Below are 21465 nucleotides of genomic sequence, written 5' to 3'. Positions count from 1 at the left end.
TGAAGGAAAAAGCCAAGATGTAGTTTCTGAAGAGTGGACAGGAGGGTCCCTGGCCATAAATATGTCCTTGATAAGGGCCTGAAATCCCACTCTTAGAATTTTATTTTTTTGAAGTTGTACGAGCACCCGGGAAGAATACCGCCTTAAATCCTGACCACTTATCAACTCTGTAAAGATTTGTTTATAGCCAAGGGTTCCCACCATGGGCCGAGGAAGAGCAGGGGGGCAGCCAGCTTTCCAGGCAGGCCCTAACATGTTATCCAGATTTTGAGGTTGTTTTAGTTATCCGCTGTGTAACAAACCACCACAAAACGTAATGGCTTAAAACAATGATTTATTGTTTCTCACAATGCTGTGTGTTGGCTATTTCGACAGTTCTATTGGTCTCACCTGGAGTCACTCCGATGGCTACAGTCATTGTAGATTAACTGAACTTCATCAAGGTGCAGTGGTCTCAAGGTTATGAGAAGGTGATCATAGAGGCAGGAAGACCTGTGGCTGGGCATGGTGGCTCATGCCTGTAATCTCAGCACTTTGGGAGGCCGAGGTGGGCGGATCCCTTGAGGTCAGGAGTTTTCCACTTTCTTGTGCCCTTCTGCTTAAACAACCTTTGTGCTTCAGCAAATTAAGTACAAGCCCAATAAAATGCAGCATGAATACAAGCATCAACAAATTAATGAAAATAACACACAAAGGGCAGCCTTGTCTTAGGATGGGAGGAGAAGATGCTTGTTTTTGAGGAAAGGTCTTGTCGTTTAGGATGAATATGGAAGGAGGGTCAGGGAGAAGAGCACCTGCAGACCAAGACAAAAGGAGAATTGAAGGCAAAAAAAAACCTGTGAAAACAAAAGGTGCTGGCGATGCTGACTCCTCCCCCAGCTCAGAGCTGTGTTAAGGGCTGAATGGGACAAGCTGGAGTCCCGGTGCGGAGATTTCTTTTCCAGGCTGGACTGACCCACAGGGGCCATCACCCAATCGCTTGGAGGTGAAACCAGTTTAGCCCAGCCTTCAGACTTTTCTGGAAGCACTCTGTATTTTCTGAGTGATTTCTAACTCCCTGGGTGTGTGTGACCTCTTCCTTGTCACACTGAAGCCTCCTTGAGGGAGGTGTCCGGGGGGCAGAAATGGCAGTGAACCGAAGATCGGGCTCCCTGTCGATCTGGGTGACAGAGAGACTCTGTCTCAAAATACTAAATAATAAAAAAAATTCAAAGCAACGCATATACTGTAAATGAGTTTTACTAGTTTTCTTGCGGAGGGGTGAACATGGAGAGTTGGAAGGAGGAAGGAAATTCAAAAAATGGAAAGATGATCTGAATACATCCTGCCTTAGACAGCTTCCAGGTAAGTCCAAGAGACAGACTTCAACACAGACCTGGGCTAATTGCCCATATTGCTCCCTGCCCTGGGGCCTATTGTTTTCCAGATTGCGTCCTCACTTGGGACTCAGTCTTCTTCTCTCCCTCACCCCCCTGTGCAGTCATTTCAGCCCAGTTGCGGAACAGCAGAACATGAATGGAAAAAAGATTGAGTCCACACTGCAGTAGCTGCAAAAGATGATTTAAGATCTAACATTCTGAGCAGTTTCCAGACAGTTGAGGACAAAGCCCAGGCTGGGGTCCAGAGGTGGGGACTGGGCAGGAGTAGAAGCAGTCAGAAGGCAGGATCAGCCAAAGCCCTTGAAGAATGCCAAAGGGCAAACTGCAGAAAGCGAGTTCAGGTGTCAGGTCCCAAAGGCCAGAGGGAGAGGACCCAGGGGGCCCTAGAATGGAGTGGGAGCAGGTTGGGCTGGAAGTGGGAAAACCATCACCCCCATGAGTGACCAGGAGCATTCCCAGAAGGACTGCACAGGTGCCCACTGTGATGGCGTGGATGGGCTACGTCAGCACAGGTGCTCAGGCCAGAACAGACACTTCATCCCTGGCCACCCAGCCTTGGCCATGGTCCTCACAACCAAGCCCCACAAGGTAGCCCCGAGCCTAGGCAGAGGAGCCCTGGGCGTGAATGCATCCTGAACTCTGCCCATCAGCCCGGATCCATGACAAAGTTTTTGTTCATCAGCTACAAACTGGGAAAAAAAAAACCCAAAAAACAAAACAAAAAAACCCATAAATGAGTTTAGTAATGTTAATTTTTGTTTCTAGTTTAAATTCTGATATGATGGCTGTTTTACTTTTGGTGATAAGATGGCTTTTCTTTTATGAAGGCATGCTGATGGGAGGTGATAGGGCTTTTTCTGGTTGTTTGAATTGCCTCACTAGGCCGGGAGCGGTGGCTCACGCCTGTAATCCTAGCACTTTTGGGAAGCCAAGGTGGGTGGATCACCTGAGGTCAGGTCGTTCGAGACCAGCCTGGCCAACATAGTGAAACCCCATCTCTACTAAAACACAAAAATTAGCCAGGCATGGTGGCACGTACCTGTTAATCCCAGCTATTTGGGAGGCTAAGGTAGAAGAATTGCTTGAACCCAGGAGGCGGAGGTTGCAGTGAGCTGAGATTATGCCATTGCACTCCAGCCTGGGTGACAGAGATGGTGTCTCAAGAAAAAAAAGAAAAGAAAAGAAAAAAAAGGAATTGCCTCACTTGGCTAAATTTAAAGTTGACAATATTGCTTCCCCGACTTGAGGAAATTTTTTTTTTTCTGAGACAGAGTCTCGCTCTGTCACCCAGCCTGGAGTGCAGTAGCACAATCTCAGTTCACTGCAACCTCAGTCTCCCAGGTTCAAGAAATTCTCCGACCTGACTCCTGAGTAGCTGGGATTACAGGCCTGCGCCACCACGCCTGGCTAATTTTTGTATTTTTAGTAGAGACAGTGTTTCTCCATGTTGGTCAGGCTGGTTTCAAACTCCCGACCTCAGGTGATCCGCCTGCCTCGACCTCCCAAAGTGCTGGGATTACAGGCGTGAGCCACCGCATCCAGCCCGAAAAATTTTGATGAAGCATCAAATCCCAGTCTGGTTACCTCTGCTATAAGAAACTAAGAAATCCTGTCCCTGAAACCCAGATCCTGGCTGCCAAAATAACACCATTATCCTCGCCATCAGCAATCACAAGGACACTTATATGGCATGCACTTTGGGCCAAGCTCAGCCTCAGCTTTTGCATACACTAATGAACTCCTCCCCTGTTTTGACCTCTTGCCCACTTACTATCTGCCGGATATCTTGATTCGGCTCTCTCTGCTCTGGGCTCTCACAGATCCCACTGTCACCTGAAAGCCAGTTCCAATGGCTCCCTTACTACAGGTTTCTGCAGGTCATATCCTGAGATTAGTTGCTGTCTTAAATGGAAGCAAAGGAAAGTGCTTCTCCACTAAGGTAGAAGGAACCTCCATTTCGAACTCTGTCACTGCTGCAAAATGTCCCTTTTTCCCAATGCTGCTAGGAATCTGACCCATTGACTTCTGTGGACCTTCAGCAAATATGTGTTCCCTGGACTCTGGCTGCCTACCTGGAGGCTGACTTTGCCTAGAAGTTTGCAGGCCCCTCTCCTTTGGAGATCTGGTACCTACTAACACCCCATCACATCCTTCATTCTTTCCTAGCTTTATCCAAATGACAGTCAAGCTGCCTGAGGTTAAGGAGGATGATCTTGGAGTCCTGCATATAGATGGTGTATGAGATTTAAAGAAGGTGTGATTTTAAAAAAAGAAAGTTTGTGGGACCCTATTTATTTTATGTTACTTAAAAAAGAAGAACCAGGATGCTGAAAACGAGGCTATTGATTATAAATAAGAAGAAAACGCTAGTCGGTTGAAATAGCCAGTATGGTCTTGGTCATTCATAAGGAAAGAATGGTCCCTATCCTGGGAGCTGGCTTTAGAAGAATCTACTGTGGCAGAACTGGTCAAATCCTCCACCATCTAGTACCTACAAGCTTTCAATTTCCTGCCAACAAGGCACCAAGGTCTGCCTGAGCCTTGACGTCTAAAAAGCTCATAATTGGCCAGGCGCGGTGGCTCATGCCTGTAATCCCAGCTCTTTGGCAGGCTGAGGCAGGCAGATCACTTGAGGCCAGGAGTTCAAGACCAGCCTGGCCAACACGATGAAACCCTGTCTCTACTAAAAATACAAAAATCAGCTGGGTGTGGTGGCTCGTGCCTGTAATCCCAGCTACTCAGGTGGCTGAGGCTCAAAAATCCCTTGAACCCAGGAGGCAGAGGTTGCAGTAAGCCGAGATCGAGCCTAGGTGACAGAGTGAGACTCCGTCTCAATAAATAATAAATACATAAATAGCCCACGATTAAGCCAGGCATGCTGGTCCATGCCTGTGCTCCCAGCTACTCAGGAGACTGAGGCAGGAGAATCCCTCGCACCCAGGAGTTCAAGGCTGCAGTGCACAATGATTACGCCTGTAAATAGCCCTGGCAATATAGCGAGACCTCATCTCTAAGAAATAAAAGCCAAAAGGTCCACAATCTGACTCACCAAAAGGTGTGTGTTCGAGGCATTATCTGCAGTGCCTGGCTGGACCTACTGAAGCCTGGGGAAAAAGGAAAAATCAATAATACAGGTTCTGTCTTCATTGATTATTTTGATATTTTGCTTCTCATGGATTTTTTGCACTAATTTGGATGTTGAAAATATTGCATTAAAATATTATTTATCTGGAGTATTGGGTTTTTTAGGCACTCCCTTAAATTTTGTGCCTAAAGTGAGGGCCTCACTCTCCTTGTCACAGTCTTGGCGCAGTGATGTCTACAAAGGCTAATAAGATTTACCTGTTACCAAGCTCCTACTCTAATAAACATACTTAGCTCATTAGATTAGCTAGTTGATACCAGCCCCATCAGCTCACATCATTGCTTCCCTGGCCCTTGTTTATCCAGAAAGTAGAGTCCTGCCTCAAAGTTCTTAGCCAGTGGCCATGGCTGTACTCTTCACTGCCAAACCCTTTCCAGACCCTTATACTGACTGCCTGGTTGGGCCTCCCACCGACGCTGTCAGACCCTCTGAACACTATGCACAACCCTAGGAAGGAGCACTAGGTTCCACCTAACTCTGGGTCCCTGACACTAACTCCCCAGCCCAACTGGACTCTTTCCCATTTATCGAGTCTGAGTCTCCTGAGCTTCATTCCACCCTCCCAGAAGTTTTTCCTTTACTGCTTGCCTCCTGGTCAGGTCTTCCCTGAAAAAATTCCGCACCTGTGTGTGAATCTTTCTGATTTCTGGGTCTCATGCCTCCCCTAAGCAATGCAAACCTTGAGTCAAGTACTGCGCTCTTGCCCCAGGCCTGGGATTGTTACGTTAATAACCACTGAGAGCATACCATGTGCCACTGACCCGTGCTGTCCTTGTGTTAACACACAGGCACCTCATCGTAACCCTATGAGTAGATACTATTGTCATCTCCACTTTACAAATGAGCAAACCAAAGCCCAGAGAGGCAAAGTTATCTGCCCAAGGTCACACAGCTAAGAAGTGGCAGAAATGGGCTATGAACTCAGTTTCTAGAGCCCAACTCTTAACTATCAAGTTACCCAGCTTCTCCTTACAGTCTAAGAAGTCCTGCATGGAAAGTGTGGAATCAGATGAGACTCAAATTCAAATCCCAGATGTTCGGTTTATGAGCTCCGTGGCTGTGGGGTGTCACTTTAGTTCTCCTGGTCTCAGCTCCCTCATCTTGCATGGCTTTGTAAGAAGTGACATTAGACCCGCAATACACAGACACAACCATCACCCCCAACCTTTCCTGCATGAAAACCCTAGCAACCACAAACATGCTGTGAGCAGGGCCTAAGGCACTTAATTCCACACTCTGGAAATGTCAGTAACAGCTGAAAAAAATAAAGCCAGCTGTATTTGTAAAGCATTTTACTGCCGATGGAGGAAGTGAAGTGCATGCTGCATTTGAAGGTTTGAGGCATGAACTCTAAAGGCTGGCTACCGAAGCTGAAGCCTGGATTCCACAATTGTGTGTGACTTTGGGCAAGTTTCTTTCTCATTTTAATTCCTTCCCCCCCCCGTTTTTTTTTTTTTTTTTTTTTGGGAGATGGAGTCTTGCTCTGTCTCCCAGGCTGGAGTGCAGTGGCACAATCGTGACTCACTGCAGCCTTGACTTCCCGGGTTCAAAAGATCCTCCCACCTTAGCCTCCCAAGTAGGTGGGACTACAGGCGTGCATCACCACAGCTGGCTAATTTTTTTTTCCCAGAGATAGGGGTCTTGCTATGTTGCCAGGGTTGGTCTTGAACTCCTGGGCTCAAGTGATCTTCCCAGCTTGGCCTCCCAAAGTGCTGGGATTATAGGCATGAGCCACCATGCCCAGCCTGGGCAAGTTTCTTAAATTCCCTATAGCTTAGTTATCTCATCTTTAACGGAGGGAGAATAATAATAATAGCACTACCTTGCAGAGGGTTGTTGCTGATTATAGAGTTAATAGACATGTAACAGCCTTAGAATAGTGCCCTGAACACAGAGTAAGCGCTTCAAAGTGTAAACTGATTGGTCTCTGAGATAAGGGGAACTGGTATGTCACCACCATTTTGCAGTCCGGGAAACAAAGACACTGAGGGGTTGAAGGATTTGCTCAATATCCCTCCGCTCTTGCAGAGTGGACCCCAAATTGAAATTCAGAACCTCTGGTTACAGGGTTGCTGGCTCCTCCATTTCATCCAGGAGTTTCTTATTTCCATTTCTAACATGACTGCAATTGGCTCTAATTCCCAAGCCACGGGTTTCCAACCTTATTAATGCGCTCCTGCAAAAGCTAGGCTCCTCCTCACAGGCTCTGCTGCTGTGCGGAGCAGGCCCGGGCTGCTGTACCTCACTGCTCCCCGACGGAGTGCTGCACAATGATGACCTTTGGTGGGGCAGACATTCGCCTCCATCAGGCGCCTAATTATGCAAACCCTGAACATGGGACTGAAGAGGAGACTGGCCTGCCCAGGGACGATTGATGAGGCTGGCTGGTTTTATCTTCCCCATTGTATAGGCCAGAGGCTTCATGACGGGAGCAGCTCAGCTGCGGTATCTCGGTTGCTTTGTTGCAGGCGCTGGGGCAACGAAGGGTGAACTGGGTTAATATAATGTGCTGGTGACTCACTCCCAGGAAAGAACCTGTGATGGATCATTAAGCTGTCTTGGAACTTATTTCAGGCCCACACCCGCAAGATGAACGCTCTCAATTTGTTTATCGGGTCTCCAACAATAGGCCACTATTCTCCTTCCGCACAACTCAGTTACACAATCTTTCCCCTCGCGTCTTTCAGCCACCTACTGAAAATCTGTCTGTGCGCTGAGCACGCGCTCCCCATCCCTCTACCAAATGCCTGGCTGGCGCGTCATCCCTGGCTCTAATGGGTACATCCACTTCCCTAGCGCTGGCTTCCCCTAACATGGAGGGACTTACTCTCCTTCTTGAGCCCGCATGCTGGCAGATTTGGTTCTTTCCCTCTCCCTCTGCGCTGAAGTCTTCTCACCCTCACTGACCCCACACTGGATCTAGACCTCTGAATGGTCCGTCCTAGTGCCTGTCCAGGCTCTGCCAGTTCCCCTTTAATCCAAAGTTCTTGGGTTGATCCTTTTTAAAAAGAAATTATTTTATTCTTTCAAACTATATATAAATAAGTCATGTTTATTATAGAAAAAAGAAATCAATTATAATCTTGCCACTCAGACATAATCTCTGTTAACGTTTTTGGGGTGGGGCATGGTGACTCATGCCTGTAATCCCAGCATTTTGAGAGGCCAAGGTGGGAGGATTGCTTGAGCCCAGGACTTCAAGACCAGCCTGGGCAACAAAATGAGACTCCATCTCTTCAAAAAAATAAAATAAAAAATAAGCCAGGCGTGGTGGTGTGCACCTGTGGTCCCAGCTACTCAGGAGGCTGAAGTGGGAGGATTGCTTAAGCCTAGGAGGTCAAGGCTGCAGTGAGCCGTAATCGCACCACTGCATTCCAGCCTGGGTAACAGAGCAAGACCTGCTCTCAAACAACAACAACAAAAGCACGTTTTTAGGGTATAATCTCTTGGACCTCCCCTCATTCCAGAATTCGCCTCTGTGCCCATCTTTGCTGGGACACCTCTGATAGGTGCCCCCATGGTCTACTGGAAGTATGCAAATGCCATTTCAGCTAGTTTTTTTCTTTCAAAGTCAGTAAGATAGGGACCTGGCAAATGCCACTTCTTAGTGAGCATGTATTGCAGGATAAGATGTATTTGCCAGCTTGCATGTGGATCTAGATTGTGGAATCACCTTCCTTGTGGCCTCTGCACATCTCCAAGTGAGAATGTCTTGCCTGCATTTTTGGAATAGCCTCCTTCTAGTTATGTGGCCTCCAGAGTGAGCAGAACAAAGACGCTAATGCATAGGATCACTCCTCTGATTGCAGCCTTCCGTGGCTTTGCATCCTGATTTGGGACAGGCTCGGGACCCTCACCTGCCACCTGTGTCTCTTCAGGGTGTGAGGCTTTGCTTGCCTTTCCAGTTTCTTCACTTGCCACCTTACCGAGGGTGTTCACGCTGTAGCCTCATCAGACAATTTGCTCTTCCTGGAATGGAATGGTTCTTTGCACCCAAGGATTGTTGTACGGGCTGCTCCCGCTGCCTGGAGTCAGTTTCCCTTCCCTGTTTCTTGTCTGACTAGTATTCCTACTCTTCCTTCAAGGCTTAGTCCAAATATCATCTCCCCTAACTACCCTGCCCCATCTTATCTCCTGTCACTTACGCGCGTCTCCTCTGTGGAGACGTAACAGGCCACTGTTAGACTTTGCCTCATTAAAAATCTGTCATCTGTCTCCCTCACCAGACTATGAGCTACCTGAGGGCAGATATTGTAGTTTTTCTTTTTTTAGACAGGGTCTCGCTCTATCACTCAGGCTGGAGTGCAGTGGCGCAATCGTGGCTCACTGCAGCCTTAACCTCCTGGGCTCAAGTGATCCTCCTACCTCAGCCTCCCAAGTAGCTGGGATTATAGTCATACACCATCGCACCCAGATAATTTTTTTATTTTTTGTAGAGACAGGATTTCATCATGTTGCCCAGGCTGGCCTCAAACTCATGGGCTCAAGTGATTCACCCATCTTGACCTCCCAAAGTGCTGGGGTTATCGGCGTGAGCCACTATCCCTAGCTAATTTTTGCATTTTTTGTAGAGACAGGGTCTCACCATCTTACCCAGGCTGGTCTTGAACTCCTGGGCTCAAGCAATTCACCTGCCTCAGCCTCTCAAAGTGCTAGGATTACAGGCGTGAGCCACCACTAGGGATTGTATTTTTTAACTCTTTTTTTTTCCTTCAGCCAGTCACAAAAAAATCTGGCCCACAATACATATTGAGTTCAAGAAGATTTTTTTTTAACTGACTAGAATAAAAGAATAAAAACTATACCTATAGCTGCTCAATGTTATTGTTGCTTAAGAGGTGAGCATTTTTATTAGATCCAGGTACAGAATAAATTTCTTTTTTTTTTTTTGAGACAGAGTCTCGCTCTGTCACCCAGGCTGGAGTGCAGTGGCGGGATCTCAGCTCACTGCAAGCTCCGCCTCCCAGGTTTACGCCATTCTCCTGCCTCAGCCTCCCGAGTAGCTGGGACTACAGGCGCCCGCCACCTCGCCCGGCTAGTTTTTTTTTGTATTTTTTAGTAGAGACGGGGTTTCACCGTGTTAGCCAGGATGGTCTCGATCTCCTGACCTCGTGATCCGCCCGTCTCGGCCTCCCAAAGTGCTGGGATTACAGGCTTGAGCCACCGCGCCTGGCCCCAGAATAAATTTCACAACTGACTCAGACAACAAGTTTTACACACCTATGATCTTAATGCTTTACATTATGTAAATTACCTCATGTGAATTACTTAATTTAATCCTATCTCAACCTCACAACAGCCACATGAGATGGGAATAATTTTAAGTTATAGATTAGCCAGACTCAGGGATATATCAGGATCTTACAAATAGTAAATAACAGGACCAGAATTTGAACCAAGGTCAAAATTATGATCGTTCTCTAAACCAAAATGATTAGGATTCAATTGTCTTTAAAGTTTTCTGGGGCCAGGCACAGTGGCTCACCCTGGGAGGCCGAGGTTGGCGGATCCCTTGAGCTCAGGAGTTCAAGACCAGCCTGAGCAACATAGAGAGACCCCGTCTCTACAAAAATACACAAAAATTGGCCAGGTGGGATGGCACAGACCTGTAGTCTCAGCTACTTGGTGGGCTGAGGTGGGAGGATCACTTTGAGTCGGGGAGGCTGCGTGAGCTGAGATTGAGCCACTGCACTCCAGCCTGGGTGATGGAGTGAGGCTCTGTCTCAAAAATAAATAAATAAATAAATACATAAATAAATTAATAAATAAATATTTTTGGATGCAGAAATTTGTTTCCAAAAAGGAATGTCCCTAAACTGGACCCCTTGGTCACCTGGTTCCTCATAATTTAGCAGCTGAATAATCACGGGTTCACATCCTTCTCAAAGGTTACTGGGTGTGGTGGCACATTCCTATAACCTCAGCTACTCAGGAGGCTGAGATGGGATGATTGCTTGAGCCCAGGAGTTTGTGTCCAGCTGGGCAGCACAGTAAGACCCTGGCTCTTTTAAAAAAAATGTAACTCGGTGGCTCAAGCCTGTAATCCCAGCACTTTGGGAGGCCGAGACGGGCGGATCACGAGGTCAGGAGATCGAGACCATCCTGGCTAACCCGGTGAAACCCCGTCTCTACTAAAAAATACAAAAAAATAGCCGGGCGAAGTGGCGGGCGCCTGTAGTCCCAGCTACACGGGAGGCTGAGGCAGGAGAATGGCGTGAACCCGGGAGGCGGAGCTTGCAGTGAGCTGAGATCCGGCCACTGCACTCCAGCCTGGGCGGCAGAGCGAGACTCCATCTCAAAAAAAAAAAAAAAAAAGTAACTAAGGTACTTATGACGAAATCTTTTCCCTTCCTTCGTCTCAACTATGATAAACTTTCTCCAGTCATCTTTCCTCAACCGAACATTTTCTGCATAACTTGGAAAAGTGGTAGATTGTTACCACAAACAAGGGACTGCTCGTCCAGGTAGTATATCGGGTGCAATGACGTTTTGAAGATCTTAACAGAGGGACTGTGATACTGGATGTTCTTTATGTGTAGAAAAGGGCCTTGTTCGACTTAAAGCTCTCATTCACTCAAAAACATTTACAGAGGACTTAATAATCACAGATAATAACAGTAGCTAATGTTTATTGAGGGCTTAGTATGTGAGAGGCACTGCTCTGCCTGCTTTATGAATAGTAACTCATTTAATCCTCAACAACCCTCAGGCAGGAACTATTGTTAAGACAGTCTATAGATGAGCAAACTGAGACAGAGAGGGCGAGTAACTTGCCCAAGGCCACGGAGCCTATAGTATGCTGCCTCTCCCCCCATGCACAAGGCTCTCAGCCAGCTTAGGGTAGATGACACAGGTCCTGCCCTCATGGAACTTATGTGCTCGTGCAAGAGAGACATGGAACAAGGAACTTCGGTACTTGGTTCTGGGGACGCATGCAAGGTGATAAGAGGTATAAGAAAGAAATGTTGGGCCAGGTATGGTGGCTCACACCTGTAATCCCAGCACTTTGGGAAGCTGAGGAGGGCAGATTGCTTGAGGTCATGAGTTCAAGACCAGCCTGGCCAACATGGTGAAACCCCCATCTCTACTAAAAATACAAAAAATTAGCTGGGTGTGGTGGCACACACCTGTAGTCCTAGCTATTCAGGAGACTGAGGCAGGAGAATCGCTTGAACCTTGGGAGGCAGAAGTTGCAGTGAGCCGGAGATTGCATCACTGCACTCCAGCCTGGGCAACAGAGCGAGACTCCATCTCAAAACAAACAAACAAACAAACAAACAAACAAAAAAAGTTGGACTGCTGGACTGCTAGCTGATGACTTTAGAGGAATCAGAGGAGGTGACATTTTAGCTGGATCCTGAAGGATAAGTAGGAGTTCAGTAGGTTGACAAGGGTGGGGTTTGTTGCGGAGAGTAACCTTTGCAAAGAGGATAAAACACGTAAAATGTGGAGGTGGAAGAAGAAGAACTTGTTGAAGAACAGCGAGAATTGCTGAGTGACTGGCTCCCAGGGTCCACAGGGGAAGCAGCAGGAAGAAGGCTGGAAAAGTAGGTTGGGCCAAATCATGGAGGGGCTAAAGGAACTGTACATTAGTTGGTGAGAAAGGAAGAGTTACTGGAGATATTTAAACAGAGGAGCAGCATGATTACATTTGTGTTATACTTATGAGCAGTGGGGCAGATGGACAGGGAGGTGAGAGTTTAAAAAGGAAACCAGAAAATCCATCAAAAGGCAGTTGGAGGATCACACCTGTAATCCCAACATTTGGAAAGGCCAAGGCAGGAGGATTGCTGGGGTGCAGGAATTTGAGACCAGACTGGGCAACATAGTGAGATCCCATCTCTTAAAAAAAAAAAGTTAGCCTGGTATGGTGGTGCATGCCTGTGGTCCCAGCTACTCAGGAGGCTGAGACGGGAGGATTGCTTGTGCCTGGAAGGTCAAGGCTACAGTGAGCCGTGATCACACCAATGAATTCCAGCCTGGGCAACAGAGCAAGAGCCTATCTCATAAATAAATAAATAAATAAATAAATAAATAAATAAATAAATAACTGACAGTTAGAATTAGCTAAGAAACACATAATCCCCCAAGGAAGGAATTGGTTGGCAAAGTATTTTAAGAAGCAGAATCAATAAAACTCAATGACCCCAAAGCTTCTCACCTGGGCCTGTGTGAATGGGGAGGACATTAACCTTGGCAGGGAATAAAGGAGGAGGAGCTCATTTGTTTGTCTATTTATTTGTTCAACAGACACTTGGTCAGAGCACAAGAACCTGCCTCAGGTACTGGGGCTACAGCGGCGATTCAGACACAGGCCTGCTCTCACAGAGCTCGTAGCTTCATGGGCAAGGCAGACAAGTAAACACACTGATTACAAGGCAAAGTAGTGTGTGGGCCACCCCCTGAGTCACAGTCTGATGGTGACATCTTGACATCTTGCCCTTGCTGGCATGGCCAGCCCTAGAGGCGGCACTGGTTCCTCTGGTCACTCTGCCACCCCCTCACTGAAGAGGTCCACCCTGGCTTCCTTAGGGCACAGGGGAAGAGCCTGATGTGGACATTTGGTGATGGCAGAGCTGGAGCCAGGGCACAGCTGCTATGAAGGCAGGGCAGAAACTGGGCCTTCCAGTGGGTGAGCCACATGAGTGCCCATCTGGGAAATCCAAGAGCCAAATGCTGGTAGAACTGGATAGAAACACCTAATCAAGGCTCTGGGGGGAACAGAGCCAAGAGTTTGTTTTTAATTAATTTATTTTTTTTTAGAGACAGGGTCTCACCCTGTTGCCCAGGTTTAAGTGCAGTGGTGCCATCGCAGCTCACTGCAGCCTTAAATTCCCAGGCTCAAGCAACCTTCCCACCTCAGCCTCCTAAGTAGTTGGGACTACAGGTGTGTACCACCACACTCAGCTAGTTTTTAAATTTTTTTGTAGAGACAGGGTCTCCCTATGTTGCCCAGGCTGGTCTTGAACTCCTGGGTTCAAGCGATCTTCCCAGCTTGGCTTCCCAGAGTGCTGGGATTAGAGGCGTGAGCCACTGTGCTCAGCCAAGAACCAAGAGTTTAAAGCTGGGCAGGTATGAGACAAGAACAAGCCAGAACATCCAGGGATGATTGCCCTAAACCCCAGGGAACTCGCTGTTTTCCCTCACAGCTGGTATGCACATAGTACTCGGGTTCTAGGGGCTGGCAAAGAGGGCCAGAAGTAGCCCTCTAACCAGTGTGCTGGTTTCTACATGCTGCAGAGAAGTGGCCCAGTCATCACATCCTTTTCCATCCTCCCAGATAACCCGCATCAGTTCATCCAGGTGTGCTGTGGATTGCAAGGCATGAAGATCGACTATCTGTAATTGTTTCTGCAGGAGGCAAGCTGCAGGAGACAGAGGGAGGTAGAGCGAGAGGCCAAGTACACAGAGAGCAGGGCCTGTGAGGAGAGGATTGTTGCCCACTCTCCCTCTCCAGTTTCCTCTCTTTAGAAAGAAAAAGGAATGGACAGAGTCAGCAGAATCTGGAGGCTGCGTTGAAGCTGCCTGTGCTTCTGAATGAAGCAGCCGGTGCCACTCGACCATCTGGGACACCTGTGGAATTCAGGGCCCCTCTCAGAACATTCAGGGCATGTGGACAAGGTCAGCTGCAGGGTGAGGGAGGAGGATAGAGAAAAAGATTACAGGAAGTGAGCAAGAAAGGGAGCTGCAAAGAGAAAAAAGAGAGCTGGAGAGGAGTAAAGAGGTGAAGGTCCTGTTTCCTGTCCCTGGATTCTTACTGCTCTGCTCACAGCAGCTTCATTTCACACAGTGGCACCACAGCTGATGTGGCCCCTTGGGGAGGTAGTAGTGGCGGGAGAAGGCTGGGCTGGGGACCAGCTGGGTGTGTCATGAGTTTCTGAACCTGGACTACCTGAAGCCTGATGCTCCCTGATGGGAGATGACAACAGGTGGACTGAGCCACTGAAGGGAGGGAGGCAACGTAGGAAGGGAAGGGATGCTACGGCAAGCATGTGGTTGAGGACACTGGTGGCTGGAGTCCTGGGAGTTCCGCAGTCTCCTTTTGGGGTTGATCGGAGCCTTTGGCAGCTTGGGCAGCAGCCATTCATTGCTGTCTTTTCATTTTATTAACTTTAATTTGTAACTGGGTTGATCAGCAACTGTTCTTCCTGGAGGGTGTAATTAGGGTTATAAATAAAGCCAAGTGGAGAGTTTGGACAACCAAGGGCTGTGTATTCTGTGCCACAATGAGCCTGGGGCCCCCCACGACACCCTCCCTGGAGGACGCCATTTTCCAACAATAGGTTTGTCGCCTCATTGACTCGAAGGGAAGACTGAAGTTGCACAGAGCCTCATACTTCACAATTTGGAAGGAGTCAGCTTTGGCAACCTTGATCTTCTAGAAACCAGCCATTTGGGGGTATTTCCTGGTGGAGATTTTTTAATTTAGAGCCCACAGCATTTAATTCATCCCAGATGTCCCAGCTTTTCCTTGACACCCTCCAGGTATAGTGCATGTTCCTCTCCACCTACCTCGTCCAGGCTGGACCCAACGTCCCTCAGATCTGACTGCTTCTCTCCACCCCTGCTGCCCAGGCTTTAGTTCAAGAACCACTCAGTTTCCCTCTGGATTATTCCTTGGTCCTCCTGGTCTCCCCATGGCCCTCTCACTGTCTCCAACATAACCATCCTAAAGTACAAATATCTCCTTGTTATAGCACTCCAGGACAACCCCAAACAGCCAGCCCCTCACATCTCTTGCCTTTGCACATGCAATTTCCTTCTCTTTGAATCTGTGTCTCTCTCTTGCCCTTACACGTCCGTCATTGCTGGGTCTGAAATTGGTCCTTACTGTCTTAAATCCTGTGTGTCAGTGTCATTCTGGATTTGCAGATGCATCTTGGACAGGGATCGTACCTCTGAATTTTTTTCTCTAAGGTCTAGCCCAGATAAGGCCCATATATAGATGTCCTAGGTGATAAGGTTCTAAATGTTCTACATGATAAAGCTGCTGCTATATATGTGGCTAAGTATCGAAACCAGCACTGTCCAATACAACTTTCTGTGGTGATGGAAATGTCTTATGTCTGCCATGTGCAGTATGGTAGCCACTAACAACACGTGGCGATTGAACATTTCAAATGTGACTATTGCAATGAAGGAACTAAATTAATTGTATTGAATTTTAACTTAAGTAATTTAAATTCAAATAGCCACATGTGGCTAGTGGCTACCATATTGGACAGCACAGGTTTGGCTCAAGCCAACTTGGAATAAGGGTTAGTTAACAAGACTTCCTACCTGTATCAAATTCAGTACCTCACAGCTATTTTTCAGTCCTTGAATAAAATAAATAGCAGTAATAACAATATTTAATCAGGGATTAAATACTGTTTTGATAGCTCAGACTGGGGCAATGTCAGAGGTTTATCATCCCAGGCAAACTTTTGATAGTCCAGGGCAATTTCATCTGTTTAAAACATGCTGAGACTGGTGGGATCTTGCCAGCAAGTGCCTTCTAAAGAAGGTGGAACATGGCCGGGTGCAGTGACACACACCTGTAATCCCAGCACTTTGGGAGGCTGAGGAAGATGGATCACTTGAGGTCAGGAGTTTGAGACTAGCCTGGCCAACATGGTGAAACCCCATCTTTACTAAAAATACAAAAATTACCTGGGTATGGTGGTGCACGCCTGTAGTCCCAGCTACTCGGGAGGCTGAGCCAGGAGAATCACTTGAACCTGGGAGCCAGAGGTTGCAGTGCACTGAGATAGCACCACTGCACCCCAGCCAGGGTGATAGAGCGAGGCCTTGTCTCAAAAAAAGAAGAAGAAGAAAGAAGAAAGAAGGAAGAAGGAAGGAGGAAGAAGGAAGGAGGAAGAAGAAGGTGGAGCATGATGAACCCAGCTAAGTGAGCTACTGCTACTCCAGGCATGAGCAGTGGTATTCCCCAAGCAGGGGAGAATGGTTTCTTAGGTATCCTGAAGTGTTAGAGAAATTATATCCCAAGAGTCTTACAATGATCTGAATTTATCCTACAAAGGTTATTTATTGGCCCCACTCTAAAAACTTTAAAACGGGTAGAAAAAGGACTAGCTCAGCAGATGTTCAGTGCCAGCCTGTTAGGTTTCCTTAACTCTTGCTCCAAGCGTAGATCCTTTCTGCTGCCTGTACTTTCTTGCAATGTGTCTGAATATAAAAAGAAAGCTTAATCCTTGTCTCTGGGCAGCTGCATCCCTTGAGTTAGTGAAGCCCGGAGCTCACTGGTGACTAATGGCAAGGTGGAACAATGGGTCAGACAGGGAGGTAAGAGCAGGGGTGGGACACTGACAGCAAAAATACAAAGTTCTCGAGCTCCAGTACCTACCCCAGTTATCAGCCTGTGCTAATGAAAAGCGAAGACTCAGGAAAAGAAACTCAACTGCCTTGGCCTCTGGAAGAAACAGTTTTGATGGGGGCTGGGGGAGCAGCAGGCAGGGGAATAGGATGAGGCTGCCAGCATGGCAGTAGCTCTGTTTAAAAACACACTTGGACAGGCGCGTGGCTCATGTCTGTAATCCCAGCACTTGGGGAGGCTGAGGTGTGTGGATCACCTGAGGAGTTCGAGACTGGCCTGACCAATGTGGTGAAACCCCGTCTCTACTAAAAATACAAGAATTACCTGGGTGTGGTGGCGCGCACCTGTAGTCCCAGCTACTCAGGAGGCTGAGGCAGGAGAATTGCTTGAACCCAGGAGGCAGAAGTTGCAGTGAGCGGAGATCGCATCACTGCACTCCAGCCTAAGCCACAGAGTGAGACTCCATCTAAAAAATAAAACAAAAACACTCTCACAGGATGGGAAGAGCTAGCAAAAGGAAAATAATTATAGCATTTTAGCCAACACAGTATCTGCTTAAATTCACATATAAATAGATCCTTAAGCCCTTCCCTACTCAGCATAGCCGCTTTAACCTCATCCATGAGCAGGGACTTTGAGGGGGCAGGAGAATGTTTTCTGGTGAAGCAAAGAACCACCCCCACAACCAAAGCACCATACAAACTTACCAAAAAAAAAAAAAAAAAACCTTGCTCAGTCCCTGGGGAAGAGAAAAGGCCAGGATATGGAACAGGGAGGGAAGGGCTGCATTCAAAATCCCGTCCTACCCATACATTGTAAAATGGTACAACCACTTTAGGAAACAGTTGGGTGGTTTCTTTAAAAGTGAAACATACACTTACCATGTGACCCAACAATCCCTCTTCTAGTTACTAATGCGAGAGAAATGAACACATGCATCCACATGATGATTTAGATACTAATGTTCATAGCTGCTTTATTCATAATAGCTGCCAACTGGAAATAACCCAGATGTCCAAACACAGGTGAATGGACACACAAACTGTAACATGTCCATATAATGGAATGTGTTACTCTGCAATAACAAGGAAAGAACTATGATAGACACAACAACATGAACGAATCTGGAAATCATTAGGCTGAGGAGGAAAAGTCAGATGTAAGAGTAGAGTAGAAACTCTATGGTAATGTATATGAAACATGCAAATCTGATCTGTCAAGACAGAAAGCAGATTGGTGCTTGCCTGGGGCCAGGGAAGGGGCGTGACTGACTCACAGGGGGCCACGGGGAACCTTTCAGGGTGACAGAAATGTTCTCCACCTTGGATATTGTGGTAGGTTTGCAAACATACAACAGTGCACCTACAATGGGCACATTTTATTGTGCGTAAGTTAGACCTCAACAAAGTTGACTTAAGAAATAATTCCTTCCTGAGAGCCTGGCCTACGAGGTGCGGGCAAACAGAGGGGCCTCCCTCAAGGCGCTGGTGAGATTGCCAAGCTGGAAAAACGGCTCGCTGGCAGCCTGGAAAAGGCCCTTCTCTGGCTCTTGATCCTTAAAAGGCTGGAATTTCTGGCTGAACAAGAAGGCCTGGGCCCAGTCCCCAGGGGGCAGCTTCTCCTCAGCCCTGGGCAGGGTGCCCGGCCACCCCTCACACAGGTGCTGGCTTGCTGCCCAAACACAGGACCAAGGGGCCTGGGCAGGCCCCCACAGCCCTGCTGGGGGAAGAGGAGGAGACCAGACCGTAGCCAGCCCAGCCTCAGCCCTGGCAGCCTGTGGCTGGCAGGGCCTCTGCCTACACAGCAAGCTCTCAGAGTGCGGGGATGGGAGCAGCGCCCAGGCACCCACCCAGCTCCCCCAACCCAGAGTGTCACCAGTGACCTTTATCCTGAATGGGGATGGTTTTAACAGCCCCTAGGGAGAGTCAGGGCATCTGTGACAGGACAGGGTCTGAGTCCCGGACTTTCACCTCTCAGCCCAGCGCCCTTTTCCCCACACCAGCCCAAGCTCCCAGTGATTCGCTGGGGGAGGGATTTCTAATGGGGCTGGTTCTGAAGAAAAGCTCTCTAGGGCAGGGCCTGTGAAACCCAAGGACTGACTGCTGCGGGGGCTGGGCAGCCTTTGGGGACAGAGGAGGGGAGAGGGTGGCGGGACCTAAACAGCTGCAGCCAGTGCCTTGTCCAAGGGCAACCCAGCCTCCCAGGTGTGGGCATCGCCTCTGCCTCTGACCTGAGTCTCAGACCAGAACCAGCTGAGGCCTGGGTGCTCCCTTCAGACCCTTCTGGTTCTGCAATTCAAGGTCCAAGTAACCCCCTGTGGGGTCATAGAGAAGCTTGCAGAGGGTGGAGCCTGGGACCCGATTCTGCTCACCCTGGGTTCTGTCCAGCCAGTACCTTCTGGCAGCAGGGATCCTCCGGGGTCCCAGGAGCCCTGGAACCTCCTCTGCTCCCTCTGGCTCTGGCTCTGTCTCCCGCCCCACCCCCTTCCCTGTTGCCACCTGTGCCTGTTTTTCTGGCCTTGCTCAATCTCTCCAATCCACAGGCTGTTTGTTCCCAGGGGTCGCCTCCCCTTATCTCTAAGGCAGCTGCTGGCCATGGCCTGAAGGTACAGAATTCATTGTTAACTCTTCAGCTTCCCTCACACACTCCACCCCCAAAAACCATAGCAGCAAAGAGCACCAGGGAGAGCCCAGGGTTGGGGGCTTAGGAAGTCTGTGGTCTGGCCCTCCCTGCTGTGTGACCTTGCCTCATTGTGTGATCTTGAACTGGTCACTTACCCCCTGCACTTCTGTTTTCTCATTGGTAAAATGAGAGCATTTTATGTTTTTATTACCCCAGCTCTGCCCCTCTTCCCCTGCCACACACACACTCACACACTCTTTCTTTCTCTCTCTCTGTCTGTTTTTAAAATGTAGGGCCATCAAATAGCACCTATCCAATAATTACTAATTCAGGAGCTGATTTTTTTTTTTTTTTAGATGGAGTCTTGCTCTTGTCCCCCAGGCTGGAGTGCAATGGTGCGATCTCGGCTCACTGCAACATCTGCCTCCCAGGTTCAAGCGATTCTCCTGCCTCAGCCTCCCAAGTAGCTGGGATTACAGGTGCCTGCCACCACGCCCGGCTAATTTTTGTATTGTTAGTAGAGATGGGGTTTCCCCATGTTGGCCAGGCTGGTCTCAAACTCCTGACCTCATGATCTGCCTACCTCAGCCTCCCAAAGTGCTGGGATTACAGGCATGAGCCACCGCGCCTGGCCAGGAGCTGATTTTGTATGAAACAAAACTAATCAGAGCTTCTGAGCAGCATGTCCTGGTTTTGTTTCATACAAAACAGAATCCTGAATTGGTAATTACTGAATAAATGTACATTTATCATGTTCCTCATTATAATTCCAGCAATGAAACTTGACATTTCAGTTAAGCCCATGAACCCTTCTCACAGATAAATGTTCTATTTTCTGTTAGGGTTTTAGAAAGATAAAAAACAGCAACAGGTGTCTTTCTCCCTGGTCTTTTCTGATCTGGGGTGGGGCGTGGGGAGCCAGGAACAGGTGATCTTCCAGACCCCTTGTATTGCTGGGTTAGGAGGCCCACGTGTGTCCCATTGGTGAATACACTAGTCAATCATTAGGCCCATCATCAGTCCAACCTACCAATGCCTGGCCCCCATCAGAGACCAGTACAGAATAGAAAAGGGCCAGCAGGACCGGGGTGGAAAACTCTGCTCCCATTACAAACCCTTCTGCCTCTGCCTGCCCAGCCTGCAATGAACACCGGAATTCAGAGCTACTGCCAGTGGAAATGGGAAGGGACCACTGCTGTAGGCACCTTAGGATTTCTCCAAGGGATGAGAAAGACTGGTTAAGAGTCCAGGGGGCACGGTGGCTCACACCTGTAATTCCAGCACTTTGGGAGGCTGAGGCAGGAGGATCACCTGAGGCCAGGAGTTCGAGATCAGCCTGGCCAACATGGTGAAACCCCATCTCTACTAAAAATACAAAAAATTAGCTGGGGAAGGTGATGGGCACCTGTAACCCCAGCTACTGGGGAGGCTCAGGCAGGAGAATCGCTTGAACCTGGGAGGCAGGGGCTGCAGTGAGCCAAGATCACACCATTGCACTCCAACCTGAAAAACAGAGTGAGACTCTGTCTCAAAAAAAAAAAAAAAAAAAAAAAGGGCCAAGCACAGTGGCTCACACCTATTATCCCAGCACTTTGAGAGGCTGAGGCAGGCAGACCATGAGGTCAAGAGATCAAGACCATCCTGGCCAACCTGGTGAAATTCTGTCTCTACTAAAACAGAAACAAAAACAAAATACAAAAAAGTTAGCCGGGCGTGGTGGCACGCGCCTGTAGTCCCAACTACTCAGGAGGTTGAGTCAGGAGAATCACTTGAACCCGGGAGGCGGAGGTTGCAGTGAGCTGAGATCGCACCACTGCACTCTAGCCTGGGGTGAGACTCCGTCTCAAAAAAGAAAAAAAAATCCATTCCCGACTGGATACTCCACCATGATGTCTTAGAGGTGCCTCAAATTCAATCTGTTTAAACCACCCCATTATTCTCCCTCTGGGGATGGAAGAGATGCCCCTCTGGCTGGACCCCCCACCTTTACATCTGACCATCAA

General features: G+C 48.3%; 1 long non-coding RNA gene across 2 annotated transcripts; it reads right to left on the bottom strand.

Annotated features, from left to right (window-relative positions):
- Positions 1-358: 358 nt before the first annotated feature.
- LOC103242915 (uncharacterized) lies at positions 359-19309 on the bottom strand. 2 transcript variants are annotated; one of them, XR_012088815.1, is made up of 4 exons: positions 19212-19309; positions 17165-17306; positions 4429-4483; positions 359-794 (listed from the first exon to the last, which is right to left on the bottom strand). It is a non-coding gene; the product is annotated as an uncharacterized lncRNA (long non-coding RNA). The 2 variants fall into 2 exon arrangements; XR_005238840.2 differs by lacking the exon at positions 4429-4483.
- Positions 19310-21465: the final 2156 nt, after the last annotated feature.

Source organism: Chlorocebus sabaeus, chromosome 16 (assembly GCF_047675955.1).
Source record: "Chlorocebus sabaeus isolate Y175 chromosome 16, mChlSab1.0.hap1, whole genome shotgun sequence".
Lineage (NCBI taxonomy): Eukaryota > Metazoa > Chordata > Mammalia > Primates > Cercopithecidae > Chlorocebus > Chlorocebus sabaeus.
This window is presented reverse-complemented; position numbering and strand designations above follow the sequence as displayed.